This window comes from Arachis hypogaea, chromosome 2 (assembly GCF_003086295.3).
Source record: "Arachis hypogaea cultivar Tifrunner chromosome 2, arahy.Tifrunner.gnm2.J5K5, whole genome shotgun sequence".
Taxonomy (NCBI): domain Eukaryota; kingdom Viridiplantae; phylum Streptophyta; class Magnoliopsida; order Fabales; family Fabaceae; genus Arachis; species Arachis hypogaea.
The window spans coordinates 91,033,317-91,052,412 of NC_092037.1; the positions used below are offsets into that span (position 1 = coordinate 91,033,317).

Sequence of the window (19,096 nt, forward strand, 5' to 3'; positions counted from 1 at the left end):
TGAAAGCACCGATGGGTTATCATAGATGAAATACGAGTTTTGAGTAAAGCGAATTGCGGTTTTGGGAGCGTTAAAAAACTATTTCTCGAGGCTATTCAGTTGTGTGTTTTGAATTCTGTTTGAGTCGACCTGTTCTTTCATATCCTAACTTGAACTTCTTGTTTACTAATCCTCTTGAAAAGTAGTTTGATTTTTCAACTTTATTCCTCTATTCATATGCATTCTTGTTTAATCTTAATTGCATATGCTTGTTTGAAATCCTTGTTGCATCTCTCTTCCTCTGTTTGAGTTCTTCCTGATCCTTGTATTCTTTGACATGGCTTTGAACTGGTCCTAGAGCACTGTGCATTTTTACTCCTGATTTCGAGTACATTCTTAGAGAAATTGTTGATTCAGTTTTTCTCTTATTTGATAGTGATCACAGCCAATTCTGAGATTTTTATGAAAATTGCTGTTAAAAAGACATATACTTATCTATATGTGAAGCTTTGAAGATTTCTTATCCAGTTTAACAACTCTTTATTTTTAATACCTCGCCCGTATTTTTACTGGTTTATAGAACTGCACCTACTTAAAATACAATTTGACTTTCTAGTAATTTTACTATAGTTCCAATGCACATCTTCGTTGATTATGTATTTGGAATATTTTTCAAAATTTTGAAAAGAAAGGATTTACCACTTTTGTCTCGGGTGAGTTTCGTATGATAAGCTTTACTTAACTTATTTTGAATTGAGTTTGATTTAGCATGCTATATGGTTTATGCCATTGTTGTTCTTTTGAAAGTGTTGGACTCATATCTTTCTTCTTATGAACGGACTCGTTCCTTCTTAAGCTTTTCACCTCTATGAATGTCATACGTGATTCTGTTTTTAACTAATCTCTTGCATTTTGTGAACATTTTCATTGATCTTGGTTTTTCTTCTCTGGTGAGTCTCATTCTTATATGAGTCAGTTTGATTCGTTTCAAAAATAGTGCATCGTTTATCCTCTCATTGTCTTCACAAGAGTTTTTAGTCAAAGATTTATCCTTGGAAAATTACTAATGATTGGGTTGTATTTTCCTTTGACTTTTGTATTCTTTTAAATCAATTGAAAGCTTATTTGATGCCTCATGCCTAGTGGATCCTGTTTGAACTATCTTGATTTAAGATCCTTTCTAGTATGGCTTGACTCCTTTTTAGTACATCTTAAACTTCTTGAATGTTCTTCTGAGATGGTAATTTCAAGAACACTTTTGGAGTCTTGTTTTGAACCTTTTAAAGAAGTTTCGAATTCTCTTTGAAGAAATATTAAACAGAATTTATTTTCTGTTGCTTGATTGAGATTGAAACCATTGTTCAATTTTGACGAAATTAATTTAAAGTTGGCATGTGCTATTTTAAATGAGATTTTGAAAAGCTTCCTTGTTTAGTGGGAATCAGTTCGTTTGTAATGCACCACTTATTTCCTTTACCAAATTGTAAGCAAATTTTTGTCTCGGAGTTTCTTTTCTAAAAAGAGTTTAACTTCCTCTTTTGTACTTGCTATAAATGTTATACACGCTTGTTTGAATATGAAATTTTGAGAATTATGAACAAGCATTTGATTACTTCCGAGTTTTTATGAACTGCTTTTGGTTAAGTTATGCATCTAATTATCTTTCTAAAATATTTGAGGAAATATTGCTCTCAGCTAAATATGTGTACATTTGTTTTTAAAATTCTACATGGTCTGTTTCAACATGAAATTGTATTACAGCAAAGCCACGTTTATGCTTTTGTTACTCTCTTGAAGAATGTTTATTACTTGACTTTCTTCTAAACTGCAAAGTGATTTTTCACAAATTTTCGATTCTTTTATGAACCATGTATTCAGGAGTATTTCTAATCGTGCTCTTGAGTTCTGTGAGCCTTGTCTTGGGTGTGAGATATTCTTTTCTAGACACTTCATGCTTCTTCGACTCAGCTTGAATGTGTTTCAAACTAATGCGCTGATTCTCCTTCCTATTGATCCTATTGAATTTCCTTGATCCAAGGGTTATCTTGAAGTTGTCAATTGAATTGAGTCTAACAAACTTCATTGCTTGAGTGTCCTTGTTTATTTGGAATTGGATACATTCTCTCAAATCTTTGAGTACTATCCTTGACATTTGACTCTCCTTTTTAAATCTTGTATCCTTCTGAGTAGACTCGAGAATTGTTTTGATATCACGTGCAACTTGTAGACGTAGTAACGCGATACGTTAGTTCCTTAAGAAGTGATGTGTATACGGAAGTTGAAGCGGTAGGTGTGCAACGTATGAGTTGTGGGCGTTTTGTTCCTTGCGAACGGATTTGTGGTTGTCAGGCTAATGATCAAAATTGGGGTTTGTAAAGTGCTTGATGGAGTTGGAAAGTTGAAACTTTGAGGTTGATATGAGATTAGTGTACGGAGGTTAAGCACGTCGTTTTAACTCCATCTGTTTTATAGCCTTTGATGCTTTGCCCTTCTATCACATGATTGACCCATGCTAACTTTTGCATTGAGCCTACCTTGTAACGTTTGCTTTGCAATCACACTCCTACCTTTACATCCTTAAGCTTATGACAATCAAAGTATTTGAAAATCGTATATATGATTACATTTTGAGATATTTTTTGCTTCTTCCTTGAATGTGTTCAAGGGTGAACTGTTATGGAATTTCTTTCATTTTGTATCAATTTTCGAGGACGAAAATTTTTATAAGGAGGGTAGAATGTAAGACCCAGAATCTTTGAAAAGTCTTATTGTGATCAAGTCTCAAATCCTACAGTTATTTATAGCCTTGATTTATTGGATTTGAGATAAGTTATAATTATAATGCAATTTTATAATTATTGGATTATTCTCTATATTTAAAATATAAGGTTGATAGTTATGAAATAATAAGGATTTTATATGATTTGGATTAGATAAGTAATATTTTAAATATTATTACTGCTATTTTGGAAAAGGAAGAAATTAAGTATATTATTTCTAATTATTTGATTTGAACATTTTATTGAAAATAATTGTGATATTGATGAACAATTAGTATTTTCTATGTACAAATAGTGTTGGATTTAATTTGGGTTTTAATTACTATATTATTCCCAATTTTATGTGAAATTACCATAATGCCATTAACCCTAATTTTCAAAAATGAAGCCCTAGCCCCCTAAAACCAAGCAGCCGCAGCTGCTGCCCTCTCTACTCCAAACACACACACACCCAACCACCAGAAGAGGGAAAGAACGAAATAGAAAGGGAAGTGGGGTGAGGGGACACTAGGAGAAGGAAGAGAGGAGGGAGGAGCGTCACCGGCACGTTGGGCTTCGCCACCGCCGTCGTCAGACCTGCGGGTCGTCACCGCGCTGCTGTCGTCCAGGGAGCCACCACCTCGGTTCGTCGCCGCCATTCGTCCTCAGCCTCATCGCGTTCTTGTTCGGCCGCCACTGCTTCCATGTCCTCCAATGGCGCTACTGTTGTCGCCGATAAAGCCGCCGCGAAGAGGAGGAGGGGGCGCTGCTTCACGCCTCGCCGCAGTCGCTGTTCTGAGAGGGGCTGTAGTCGCCGTCAAGCATGATGAGTGGAGGAGGGAGAGAACTCGCGTCTGAGGCTGGGAGGAGGCATAGTTTCGCCGCTGCTGGGGGAGAGAACACGTATGGGAAAGGGAACCGGGGGGAAACGGCGCACGAAGGGTGCTGTGACAGGAAAGGAACCCACCTGCGTTACCGCTGGGGAAAGAGGACTCGCCGGATGTTGCCCGGAGCCACCGCTGTGGTTGCCATGGGAACCGAACGGGTATCGGAATCTGACAACCCCGCTGCTGTCGCCGGAGAACCTTGCTGCTGTCGCCGGAGAACTCTTCCGGTAAGGGTTTTAATTGAGGTTTCTGCCTTTTTGGATTTTGAGAAGGTTTTAATGCTGCGTGGTTTTTATAGTTGATCCACCGGGGCTTCTGGCCGCCGCCAGAGCTGTTGCCGGGCCTGTTTGAAAGCGCAGCTGTTTCGTTTCACTAGTTCAGTAAGTATTTATGTTTCGGAAAGCCTCACGTTAGTATTCTGTTGTGTTCGGTTAATGAATATGAGTTTTGATAACGTGGGGTCGAGTCCTAATTATTTTATGTTGCGATTAGTGTTGCTATGGTTATTGCGAACGTGACTGGGAGCTGAGGTTTTGGTTGCTGTCAGTTCGGGATGAGGCGGAAAGGACTCTATGAGACGTTTGGGTTATGGATTTGCGTTTTGAGGTAGGGGCACTCTCCAAAAAACTATATTTTATATGCCGGAATTATTACATATGGGTACTGATGTGAGATAATGTATTTGGTGATTGTATAAGCCTTATGTGATGTTGATTATCCTGGATGAATGTAATTATATGTTTGAATAGATTATTATTTGGTTCTGATGAACGAACTGTTGTGTGGTTTTGTGAAACATAATGCCATCCAAGTTGATTCTTTAGAGATTTGAAATATGAGTTTAATCCGTCGAGGATTGGTTTGAATTGAGTCAATTATTTGATGATGTGAAAAATAGAATACTCTTGAAATTCAGCCTAGGTTGCTTTAATTAATTTGGTCTTTGATAAATGATTTATTGCTAAACCGATTCTTTAAAGCTTTGGAAATGAGTTGATTTTGAAATGGTATCCTTGAGATACGCCACTGAGGCGATTGTTGGATTTAGCCTGCTTTGAATTGATTTCTGGTTTTGTGTTGTTGAAAAGGAATGAGAAACGGTTTAGTTGGGACCCGAACTGGGTGGCAAAAGTCCAAGTTTTAGGGGAGGTGCTGCCGAAATTTCTATAAACTCTTAGTCTTGTTTGAAAGGTTATTTAAAAAGGGTTGGATTTGAGAAATTATATTATTTGATTTATTAAGAGAATATTTATGTTTTCAAGCTTAATTCATTTAGTGAACTTATGCGTTGAGTTCAGCTTATTTAGAAATGACTATTTGTACAGTTTGAATCACTGAAGGAAAGAATGATGCTCTAATATTGATTTTTATATAAAAAGGAGCTTTTAGTGGTTTTAAAGGAAACCAGACTTTTGATTGAGTAATTAAGTTTGAGGCATTTTGGAAGAGCTAGAAAAATGACTTCCAAAAAGAAACCTGAAAGTGGTTTGATTCAAATGAACCGATTCCGTTCAAATGAGTTGATTTTTGGACCGGGTTGGAACTTGTGATTTATGTATGGTCGGTTTCATAATAAATTCCGTTTTATTTACTTGAACCGAGATTCTATGACTTTAAGGGTTACAATGAATTTTAAGGAATTGATATAGGTTGACCTTCCCTAAAGACTTGGGACTCTGCCGAGAAATTTTGTTATAAAATCCCATTGTTAGGTGGGTGATTTTGAATACTTTGAAATAAATCTTTACCTTTCCATGGTTCTGGAAGTTTTGGAAAGAAAATGCCGAGAGTGGCTTTGTTTTAAAAAAAGGGGACTCACTTTGAGTAAATTTGGCTTATGAACCTGAGATGATTTGAGAAACGAGATTTCTAAAGCCAAGGCTGAAAAGAGTTGAAACTTGATTTCAAAGTGAAATGAATTGAGAAAATGATTGATGGCTTAAATGCCGATTTCATGAATTTGATGATTTTGAATGTGGAAGTGCTGTTTTATTGCGAGCCGGAATGGCTTTGAATGATATGAATATTGACTGGTTCTGGATTGAACTGTGAGCCGGAATGGCTGTGTGTGATTATCAATATTGGCTGGTTCTGGACTGAACCGTGAGCCGGATGGCTGAGATGGATGTTGATCCACGGATGAGAATGAATGCATGTATATGCTGAATTATTGATAATTGTGATTTGCACTTCCACTATCTGAGATACGAGTTTCCCTGGGTAGTAGCAGTGGCTAGCCACCACGTGCTCCAGGTTGAGACTTGATACTCTGTTGACCCTATGTCGTAAGTGTGGCCGGGCACTGTGAAAGTCCCGGATGAGCTCGCCCCCGAAATATTCACCAGTGAGGGTGATGGATATGGATCATGTTTATGATCAAGTTTATGATGAGTATAACTCGAGTTGGGGATGCGCGACAGAGGGACAGTCCAATGGTTAGCTACCAGGACTTGTCGGGTTGGCTCTATAACCGACAGATGATATCATCAGCCACTAGGGACAGGCATGCATCATATGAATCTATGTGACATTGTTTGGGTGTGCATATTGTACTTGGTTTGCCTTTGTAATTAACTGCTAATTGTTCTACTTGCAATAATTGTTTGTTTGTGTTTGCATCTTCCTACTTGTGTTTGCATTTGGAACTCTGTTGGATTGTGGTGGATTGGTTGTGATTGGATTGTTTGGGCCTAGGGCCGTGGTTGAATGAGATGGACCGATGGTTGATTTCGGTTTTGTGGTTTTGGTTTGGAATAAGATATGAAAGGCTAGTTTGGTTCAGTATAGATAAACCTTTTTGAAAGGCTTTGATGTTTTGAGAATTGACGGTTCCTCTTTCAGAAAAGATTTCCGACTTTATTTTTATTGAAAACCGTTGTTTTTGAAATGAGGCATAAGACGGTTATTAATCATTGGTACTGTTTATCTTCATGTATCATATTACAGTAATTCCCAAAAACCCTCTACTGAGAACCCTTTCGAGGATGATATTCTCACTCCCCTACATTTTTCCCCTTTCAGGATATGAGCGCTGAAGTCACGAAGAGCTTATTTAGTTGTTGTTGAAATGCTCTGTATTGCTGTAGCTTATTATTTATTGTACCCTCGCCTTTATCTTGATATATTTTGTAAGAGGGATAGGAATTGTATTGGCTAATGTTTGTAATATTATTTATATATATGTATGTATATATATGGATGTACTCTTTATGAGTTTTGTTAGTTGTATGATATCTATGGATGTACGTTATCGAACGAAAGTATCTTGGGAATGATATTGTGCTAGAAAGTTTTAAACAGGCTCATATTTTAGTATTAAATAGTATAAGTGTTGTTGTAATGTCCGAGCTATCAGAGTCGCGCAGCCGGAAGCGTGAGCTTTGGTAGTTAGGGTGTTACACGTAAAATTTTGTTTATATTAGTAGTTCGAGTTTTATATTTATTTTTTATTGTTTAATTCATGCTCAACTAGGAGCAAAGTGCAAGGACAAATATAAAAATAACTTTAAATAAAGATAAAAATGTTGTAAAACAACTAAATTAAATAAGGAAGATGTAATTATAAAATAATGTAATATAATTAAATTGCTTTAATAATAATATTCACAATGATTACTATCACAATAAATAGAAACTTATATATTTACTACGTTTATATATTAGTAGCGTATTAAGAGGAAGGAGAAAAGTTTAATATAAAGAGAGGGAGAAGATTTTGTTGCTGTGTAATTGTTAGAGGCTTAAGCCTCTATTTATATACGTACATAGGGTAGATTTTTCAACTTCATATTAAATGAAGTCATCCTTGAGAAACTATATATCATGAAAAATGGGCATCCACGTAATGTGATAAAGTATCCTTATCACAACACTCCCCCTCGGATGACCATTTAGGAATATTGCCTCATTAAAACCTTACTAAAGGAAAACCCTGTGGGAAAAACCTTAGTGAAGGAAAAAGAGTACAATATCCTTTGTGATGGGTACTGCCTCATTAAAAGCCTTGTCAAGAAAAACCCAATGGGAAAAAAACTTGACCAAGGGAAAAAGAGTACAGTCTCCCCCTCTTGCCAACATCATTTAATGTCTTGAAATCGGCGCATTCCAATCTCATGTACCAATCTTTCAAAGGAGGATTTTGGGAGTGACTTTGTAAATAAATCTGCCAGATTGTCACTTGAGCGGATCTGTTGGATATCAATTGTCCCTTGATTTTGAAGATCATGAGTGAAGAAGAATTTGGGAGAAATATGCTTTGTTCTATCAACTTTGATGTATCCACCCTTAAGTTGAGCAATGCATGCTGTATTATCTTCAAACAATACAGTTGGAGCTATCTTATGATTAATCAGTCCACATGATGACAGAATATATTGAATCAGACTCCTCAACCAAAAACACTCGCGACTAGCTTCATGAATTGGCAGTATTTCAGCATGATTCGAGGAGGTTGCTGCTATCGTCTGTTTCGTGGACCTCCATGATATAGCTGTACCACCATATGTGAATAGGTATCCTGTTTGAGATCTCCCTTTATGTGGATTAGACAAGTATCCGGCATCTGCATAGCCAACTAGTTGTGACTTGGATCCATAGGGATAAAACAATCCCATATCAACCGTTCCATGGAGATATCGAAAGATTTGCTTGATTCCACTCCAATGTCTTCTGGTTGGAGAGGAACTATACCTTGCTAGTAAATTCACAGCAAATGATATATCGGGTCTTGTATTATTAGCAATATACATTAGCGCTCCAATGGCACTAAGATATGGTACTTCAGGACCAAGGATATCTTCATTTTCTTCTTTAGGACGGAATTGATCCTTCTCCACATCCAAAGATCTTACGATCATTGGGGTACTTAAGGGATGTGACTTATCCATATAAAATCTCTTCAAGATCTTTTCTGTATATATTGTTTGATGAATAAAGATCCCATTTTTTATATGCTCGATCTGCAGGCCGAGACAAAATTTAGTCCTTCCAAGATCTTTCATCTCAAACTCTTCTTTTAGAGTTTTTATTATTGTTGGAATCTCTTCAGGAGTCCCAATGATATTTAAATCATCAACGTACACAGCAATAATAATGAATCCAGATGTAGTTTTCTTTATGAAAACACATGGACAGATATCATCATTCTTGAATCCATTTTTGGCCAGATACTCAGTAAGACGATTATACCACATTCGTCCAGATTGCTTCAGACCATATAAAGATCTTTGCAATTTGACTGAGTATAATCCTTGCGAATATTCATTGGATGGTTTAGATATCTTTAGTCCTTCAGGGACTTTCATATAGATATCCCGATCTAATGAGCCGTATAAGTAGGCCGTTACCACATCCATTAAATGCATATGCAGTTTATGATATGCAGATAAACTGACCAAATAACGTAATGTTATCGCATCCACTACCGGGGAATACGTTTCTTCATAATCTATACCGGGCCTTTGTGAAAAACCTTGTGCCACAAATCGGGCTTTATAGCGCACAACTTCATTTTTCTCATTTCGTTTTCTCACAAATACCCATTGGTATCTAACAGGTTTTACATCTTCAGGTGTACGGACTACAGGTCCAAAAACTTCACATTTTGCAAGTGAGTCTAATTCAGCCTTCATGGCTGCTTCCCATTTTGGCCAATCATTTTTTTGTCGACATTCTTCGACTGATCTTGGCTCAAGATCCTTACTTTCATGCATGATATTTAATGCCACATTATATGCAAATATTTCATTGACAATTGTCTTATTTCGGTCCCATTTCTCTCCTGTAAAGACATAATTTATCGAGATCTTGTCATTTTCACTATTTTCAGGTACCTGAACGTCATCTGGCGTTAAAACTATATCAGAATTTTGGACAACTGCAGGTGTCTCTACTATGTCTTTTTCAACAAGAATAATATTTACCTCTTTTCTCTTTCGAGGATTTTTTTCTTTGGAACCGACAGGCCTGCCACGCTTCTGGCGTGTATTTGCTTCGGTGGCAATTTGTCCAACTGGGACATCAATTTGTATTGGGGCATTTTTTGCTGGTGTATAAGATTTGGTTATCCTCTTTGTATCGGAAGATACATCAGGCAATTCATTTGCTACTCTTTGCAAATGTATAATCTTTTGAACTTCGAGTTCACATTGCCCTGATCGAGGATCTAAATGCATCAAGGATGATGCATTCCAATTAAGTTCCTTTTCAGGAAGCTTATTCTCTTCCCCTAATGTTGGAAATTTTGATTCATCAAAATGACAATCCACAAACCGGGCTTTAAATACATCTCAAATTTGTATCTCAAGATACCTCGCTATAGAGGGAGAATCATATCCAACATATATCCCCAATTTTCTTTGGAGTCTCATTTTAGTGCGATTAGGTGGTGCAATGGGAACATATATCGCACACCCAAATCTTCTTAAATGAGAAACATTTGGCTGCTGGCCAAAAGCTAATTGCATATGAGAGAACTGATGGTAACTCGTTGGCCTCAAACGAATAAGTGCTGCGGCATGTAAAATAGCATGCCCCCAAACCGAGGTTAGGAGATTTGTTCTCATAAGTAAGGGTCTAGCAATTAATTGGAGGCATTTAATAAGTGATTCTACTAACCCATTTTGTGTGTGAACATAAGCTACTGGATGTTCAACACTTATTCCATTAGCCATACAATAAGCATCAAAAGCTTGAGAAGTAAATTCACCAGCATTATCAAGACGAATTGCTTTGATTGGATTTTCTGGAAATTGTGCTTTTAATCGAATAATTTGAGCCAGTAATCTCGCAAACGCCAGGTTGCGAGAAGATAATAAGCACACATGTGAGCATCTCGAAGATGCGTCTATTAGGACCATAAAATATCTAAAAGATCCACATGGTGAATGAATAGGTCCACATATATCACCTTGAATCCTTTCCAGGAATTCAGGGAACTCAAATCTAATCTTTACTGGTGATGACCTTAAAATTAACTTTCCCTGAGAACATGCAGTACAACAAAATTCCTAGTTTTAAGAATCTTCTGGTTCTTTAGTGAATGTCCATGAGAGTTTTCAATAATTCTCCTCATTATGGTTGTTCCCGGATGACCCAATCGGTCGTGCCAAGTTATGAATTCATTTGGGCTAGTAAACTTCTGGTTTACAGTGGCATGTAATTCAATTGCACTAATCTTGGTATAATATAACCCAGATGAAAGTGAGGGTAACTTTTCTAATATAACCTTTTTATTTAAGTCATGAGTTGTGATACATAAATACTCATGATTTTTCTCATTCATTGTTTCAATATGATATCCATTTCGGCGAATATCTTTGAAACTCAACAAGTTTTTTCGAGACTTGGTAGACAATAGTGCATTATTTATTATGAATTTTGTTCCTCCAGAAAACAAAATTATAGCTCTTCTGGAGCCTTCTATCACATTGCCTGAGCCAATAATAGTATTAACACATTCTTCTTTTAGCACTAGATGGGTAAAATATATATCACTTTTGAGAATAGTGTGCAAACTTGCACTATCCGCAAGGCATACATCTTCATTACATATCATTGCCATTTTCTTCAAAGATAAATAATAATAAAATGAATAGCAATACATGCACAGTCAAATCAAATTCTTGATTGGAATTATTTTTCTAGGAAACACTGCACATAATGTCATACACTAAAATTTTATTTTAAAACTTGACACATTTAATAATTTCAAAATTCATAAACATTAATATTTCATTATTTATATACATCATTTTTGAAACTTAAATAAATAGAAAATAAAACTTAACAATAAATGCTTTACATTATTTATTTACTTGGATACTTAACAATCTCACATATTAAACTATTCCATCATTAATCAAATGATCAATATTCCCTTCAGGATCCTCAAAGAAATCAGATACATCATAATGAGTGGTGGAATTTCCAGCATCATTTGAAACAAAATTCGACTCTTTTTCCTTGTCATCCTTTTTCAAAGATGCCTGGTAAAGATCGACTAGGTGCCTTGGGGTACGACAGGTACGTGACAAATGGCCCTTTCCACCACAACGGAAACACTTATCCTCTGTTGATTTATTCTGCCCGATATTTCTTTCTTTATCCCACTTCTGGTGAGATCCTCTCTTTTGAATATAATTTCTTTTTCGTCCATAATTTTTCTTGTTATTAAAACCTTGCCATTTACCTCTTCTAGGGTGATTTGCCGCATTTACTTTAGGAAATGGGGCGGCGCCAGCTGGGCGCGCTTTATGATTTTTCAATAGTAACTCATTGTTGTGTTCAGCAATAAGAAGGCAAGAAATTAATTCAGAATATTTTTTAAACCCTTTTTCTCGATATTGCTGCTGCAGGAGCACATTCAAAGCATGGAACGTTGAGAAAGTTTTTTCCAAAATATCATGATCAATTATCTTTTTCCCACATAATTTCATTCGTGAGGTGATTCGAAATATTGCAGAATTATATTCATTTGTAGATTTAAAATCTTGTAGACACAAGTGCGTCCATTCATATCGAGCTTGAGGAAGTATCACTGTTTTCTGATGATTATACCTTTCTTCAAGGTCTTTCCAAAGATATGCAGGATCTTTTAATGTGAGATATTCATTTTTCAATCCTTCATTAAGATGACGACGAAGAAAAATCATGACTTTGGCTTTATCCTTCTGAGATGCATTATTTTCAGCCTTAATGGTATCTCCAAGATCCATTGAATCAAGATGAATTTCAGCATCTAATATCTATGATAAATAATTGTTTCCAGATATATCAAGAGCATTAAATTCAATATGAGAGAGTTTCGACATAATGAAAATTTGTTACCTAAATCTTCCTAAAAATTTGATCAGAGTCTCGTACTGATAACGTGTTGTAAAACAACTAAATAAATAAGGAAGATGTAATTATAAAATAATGTAATATAATTAAATAGCTTTAATAATAATATTCACAATGATTACTATCACAATATAATAGAAACTTATATATTTACTACTTTTATATATTAGTAGCGTATTAAGAAGAAGGAGAAAATTTTAATATAAAGAGAGGGAGAAGATTTTGTTGCTGTGTAATTATTAGAGGCTTAAGCCTCTATTTATATACGTACATGGAGTAGATTTTTCAACTTCATATTAAATAAAGTCATCTTTAAAAAATTATATATCATAAAAAATAAACATCCACATAATGTAATAAAATATTCTTATCACAAAAAAAACAACTAAAATCAATTACTTAATTATCAGAATAGAAGCCAAGTTAGATTCAAAGTTTGAGTTTTAAAATTGACAAAGGAATAAAAGCACAACCATAAAAAAACACCCTTGAAAATTACGCTTTCAATATGATTTAATCCATTTTCTCTAGTTTTTAAACATTATATTATGGATTAGAACCAAGTTTTCAGATCATAAAGTCCATGTCTCCAAGTCGTGCTATCATGTGATATTTTTATTTGTTTTTCTTGTAAGAAGATTTTTTGTATTTATCGATGACTTTGCTTACAAGTAGAAGAGTAACGTGTCGAGATATATATCGCCATAAAATTTGAAATAAAAATGATGGATGATTACTGCTTGCCAACGCTTGTTTTTTGCACTCATGTAATTAGGTTTTTCTTCTTAAATAAAATAAAAAATAATTATTTTTCGAAACTTAATTTTTGAATTTTAATTTCTTAAATACAATTTTTTTTTTGTATTTAGAACAAGTTTATTGGGAGTATAATGAATTTGTTCTAGATGTAAAGACAAAAATCGTATTTAAAAAATTAAAATTTAAAAATCAAATTTTAATGTATTATTAGTTAAAGTAATTTTTATACGTGTATTTAATTACGTAAAATCAAATAGCAAAAATAATTATTTTTCATATCAACTATATGAATGATCATTAAAAAAACAGATGTAATTACACGATTATATAAAACGTTTTACAATGTCAGTACATCAAAATTAAATTCCTAAAAATATTGATAAATTAATAAAACAAAAATTTAATTATCATTGAATTTGTAATTTTTAATATTTGTGAGTCCCATTAATATCTTAATTTAAAAATAATTAATCTCTTATTTTTTACTTTATTAATTTTTTTCACTATAAAAAAGTTTGATCCACATGAGAATAGATGTTCAACGTATATAAAAAAATAATTATGAATTATGATAAATCTTTATTTATATATATTAGGGTGAAACTATTATAACTATGATGATTATCTTTTGAATTCTTAAATATTAAACTTTATTTTATGATTAAATTAATATTTTTAATAAATTAATTAATGAATAAATTTGTTTATTCTATAATATATAACAATGTTGATTAGAAAATAATCACGACACAATTATTAAATTTGTTAAGTAATATTAAACAAAAAACTAGAGGCTTGACATTTTTTTTCCCAAGGGCCTATTTATTTATCAAAAATACTATATACAAATAAAAAATCAGTCACTAAATCAGGTATCTTATATTTATGTATAAATACGTATATTTTTTAATTTATTTTCAATATATATTGTATTTCAACATATATTTTATATAAATGATTAATTTAAAAGAAATATTAAGTAAACAATGACCATTTTGAACAATATGAACAACCACCAATCAAATAAAAACATACTACACCTCCAAATTAATCATCTAAATTTTAATATTAAAATAATCATCCGTACATCTAGTTAAATAAACATCCGATATATCTATTATTCATATTGTTTAATATTTTCATTGTCTACCTATACTTTTTCTTAATTTAATAGCTAATTTTCGTTGGACATCTAACATGGTTATTTATGAATAAGTGGTCCATATTAGGACAGTAGGCGAAAATACAGTAAGGAAAATTCCAGTAGAGAATAACTATCTTTGCAAAACCTAAAGACAACAGACAAACTAATTTGGGTAATTAGTTGAATGTTTTAATTTACTTGTCTACTTAAATAAGTGTCAGCAGTTTGAATTTCAACTTGTATATGTAATAATTTATTGCTCACTAGTTAATTATAGATCATTAAATGAATTTCAGATCTACAACGAATTAATCATTAATCTGTAAAAATAGAAGATACTATGAAAAAAAAAAATAAAGGCAACAAAAACGCAAACTTTAAAGCCAACATATAGTACTCTTCCTCTAACGCCACGGGTGACCAATGTTTGTAATTCAAATTCTGATAGTATATTAGTATGTATAGAACGAAAGTAGTTTTAAGCCAACATCTATCCTTACCTTTTCAAGAAATCTTTTAGTACGAAGAGATTTAGTCACACTTCAACATTTGTGACAACCTATCTAACACCAAAATGAATTATTAAGCATAAAACAAAAAAAAAAACGGTATTGGCTGGCAAAAGACGCAGGCAACAATACGTAACAAGGTGTTGCACCACATGCATCAATATTGAGTATATGCAAGAGATCACAGTATGTAGGTGAATTTGTTTGTATGTTTTCATTTCTCGTGATAATATATATATAGCTGTATTTTTTTGTATATTGCTATTGTTTATGTAATGTACAGTTGTGACCATCATTAATCCTAGGCAACAATGTCAAAGAGCGAGAATTGTATTATGAGTCATGTGGTTCTTTGTTTTGTTCTTCTCTGTTTTGGGGTCGAGACTATAATAACGAACTATCAAAAACCGCAAAACAATTACATTTTACGATTTCTGATGAAGGTTATTCTTCTTACTAGCGAGGCTTCTCATTTTTTTAATCATTATTATGTTAAAAAAATTTATTTACTTTCAAATTATTTATTTTTTTATTATTTTTTTCTTTTTTTCTCTCTTACTTTTAAAAATTTAATGGATAAAATTATTCTTTAGAAATTAAAATTTAGTTTAATTTTTCTGCAAATCCCTATAATTTTACCGAATTTTCAGTTAGGTCGTTATACGTTTTTTTTTTCTTTTTAATTGAGTCCGATACCATAATTTTTTTCCAATTTAATCATTGTTAACGTTAGTAAATTATAAAATTTTATATACATTTGTCTTTCACCTATAATAAGTTCATATTTCTCTGAGATTTCTCTTTTCTCAGTACATCTTCTATTCTCTTTTATACAACTTGTGACGATCCAGGAGGTGCTATGATAGGGAGCTTCAAAATCTGCAGCACAGTAGCTCTGATTAGAGTCTAAAAATCTGAAATAGCAACTATGAGAGATAGTTTTGAGAAGATGCAACAGCAGATGTGGAGGATAGTGATTATGAAAATGCAGCAGCAGGTGTGGTAGGAAGTACGTGGTTGTGATGATGTAGTGATTATGAAGATGCAGCAGCAGGTGTGGTAGGAAGTACGTGGTTGTGATGATGCAGCAACAAAGGTTGTTGTTGGATGAGAAGATGCAGCAACAACAGTCTTTCCTCTACTCCTTTTTCTGTCCCTACCTATTCTAACATGCCTTCTTCTCTCAGATATACGGACATTTACACGAGGTTTTTTTTTAAATAATTTAACATAAATTAATCGAAGGAGATAAAAGACATGACAATATCACAATACAATAAAAAAAATTGTAATGATAAACATAAACTAAAGGTGAAAAGATGAAGAAAAAGTGAGAAATAAATAACAGTCTACTGCACTCAACAAATCTATAATAATGTAACCTGCGAAACACAAATTTTAATTAGAAATACATATCTAATGGACCAATCCATCAAATATATGAACATCAACAAAGTACTCTGCACGCATGATTTGATACAAAAGGTTTAAAACAAATATAAATACTAATATAGCAACCATAGATAACTAACCAGAAAAAAAAGGAAAAATAAAAAAGGGAATAAAGTTGACTAATTTTCCATGAACATAGAAGCAACTGAAAATAAGTACAAAGGAATACAGAATGGTAACAAAAAATGGAAAGTGGAGTTTGGCTTCTTAACTATATATATCCCCTTTGTTGCTGCTACTGAGAAGGTTGGTAATTTGCATACTCTGGATAGCTTTCATACATGTTGGGGTCCTATCCAGCGGGAGAATAACCATAATTTTCATTGCCTTGTGCATATCCATAATATCCACTACTATTCCACTAATTTGGGTCTGCTAGACTCTTATCATGTAAATTCATGAATAATCAGCAAGATATTATGACACATGTAGCTAAGACAATAATTATAGGCAAGTTTTATTACCTATTTGTTTGAAGGACTCCGTCCCCATGAAAGCTTAACATTTTGCCCACCTAAAAGTGTTCCATTCAAAACTCTCAGTGCCTCTTCAGCCCAATTCCTGATGCATTAAAAATCATATCACAGGCAGGACCTTCTTATGAAAAAAAGTAATTTAATGCTACACATATACTAAAATACCAAACATCAAATATCTGTCGGCAAATTGCACAAATCCACATCTCTTGTCGGATGGAATCCTCACATAAACTAACTCTCCATAATGCCCAAAGACTTGTCACAGCTAATCATCTATAACATTTGCATCTAAATTGCCAACAAAAATCTGCAATAAAAAAAATAAAATGTTAGAAAACAAGAAGTAAGTATAATGGTTTGTATATTGCAAAGAAGTACGCACAATTGTATTATTTGGATCATTTTCGTTCTGTGCCCCTTGAGGATTCTGGTATGAAGTAGCATGTTTAAATTACAATTGATATTCATATTCATAAATTATTCAAGATTTCAATTCAACCAGTGCCATATTTTTTTCTAATCAGCTCATAAACCATTATATAAAAAAATTCACATATGCTTAAATTAAAGAAATCAACCTTGGAAAAACTGAAAAAAATGAAATTATCACATGTTATTGTAGAGGCAAAAATATGGGGATGATGACCAGCAAGTCAGGCAGCAAGGGAGGGATGAAAGCTGGCGCAGCGAGGCGATGGGTCCACTAATGGCAGACGACCAGCAATGGCGGACAACCCGTGGACAAGGCATGCGAGCAGTGATGGTGATGGCGCATGTGAGGGACAACGAGCATGCGACGGACGACGACGACACGAGAACGCGACGGATGACGAGCACAGAAAATGCAGCTAGATGGGACAACGGGAGCTCCGAGAAGAATTAGAGCTAGGACTCTCTGACTTTGGAGTAAAATGGCAAGGGTTCTTTTAGTATTTTGAAAATATGGAAGTGTTCTCAATTAGGTCTTCTATTCTAGTGGTAAGAATATTCGATTTTTTAATAGAATATTCTGTTATTTTAAATGTTTTTGTCACGACAGAAATTAAATTGAAAAAAAAAATTTATGATATAGAGACTCAATTGAAAAGAAAAAAAGTATAAGAACTTAATTAAAAATTCGATAAAACTATAAGGACCTGCAGAATAATTAAACCTTTAAAATATTACTCTCTAAAAAATATATATGAGCATGCATTTTGTTTTCATTATGCATTTTGTTTTCCCATTATTAGGGCTGGTAATGGGTAGGGTAGGGTGGGGTTTAGACTCTACCCTAACCCTATCCGCGAGTTGAAAACTTTTTTAAAACTCTACCCTATCCTACCCATGGGTTAAGAATTTCTCAACTCTAACCCTACCCACACCCTAAAGTTCTAAACCCTACCCTACCCGACCCTATCTGCAAAAACAAAAAAAATTCAAATAAATATAAAATTCAACCATTCCAAATTTCATACATATTAATAAAATAGAAAATAAAAAAACTAAGTTCAAATTAAAATTAAAAACAAGAAAATTTTAAAGAAATCCAACATAAAATTACAAATAATATGATCATCAACTAACTTGGTGATTATTTCAAATTTTTATAAGAAGAAGATTGTGAGTACAAGACTCATTTTCTTCACTACATACATAACTTTTATATATATATATATATATATATATATATATATATATATATATATATATATATATATTATATAATATATTAAAGGTGCGGATAGGATAGAATATGATATACCATAAATCCGTATCCTACCCTACACGGATAGGGTATATATTGCCAGCCTTACCCATTATTAAATTATCGGACCAAATTTTTGGTATAGTCAAAGATCTTATTTAATTTCAAGCGTCACTCCTTTTTCATCGTCTTTCACTGTTAGTTCTTACTCTTGTTCCAATACATTGTATGAAAATTTTCTTTCCTATAAAAGTATTAAAATTTAATATTTTTTTGACATGAATTATAAATTAGTTAATATTTTAATAAAGCCTAAGACATGAAATCTTGAGTAATTATCATAGTTTTTTTCTATAAAAAAATTGAAATTAATCCAAACAGTTAAAAAGCGTTAAGGAGACAAAGCAAAGTTTAAAAGATGAACCAAATCTTTAATTTCTTTATGGTCAAATATTTTAAAATATTCTATGATTTTATTTTTATTTCTTCTTGTTTATAAATTGGCAAATGGACCAGTAAATTATGCAGATTTTTCATGACTCAAAGAAGGTGAGAATTGCTCGTTTTAATTTTTTACTATATTTCATTTTTGTAGCGGTT

The 19,096-nt window shown here is 33.3% G+C and overlaps 1 long non-coding RNA gene across 1 annotated transcript; it reads right to left on the minus strand.

Annotated features, from left to right (window-relative positions):
* Nucleotides 1-16,251: 16,251 nt before the first annotated feature.
* Nucleotides 16,252-17,730, minus strand: LOC112750597 (uncharacterized). The gene is made up of 4 exons (XR_011874042.1): nt 17,420-17,730; nt 16,972-17,116; nt 16,795-16,891; nt 16,252-16,702 (listed from the first exon to the last, which is right to left on the minus strand). It is a non-coding gene; the product is annotated as an uncharacterized lncRNA (long non-coding RNA).
* Nucleotides 17,731-19,096: the final 1,366 nt, after the last annotated feature.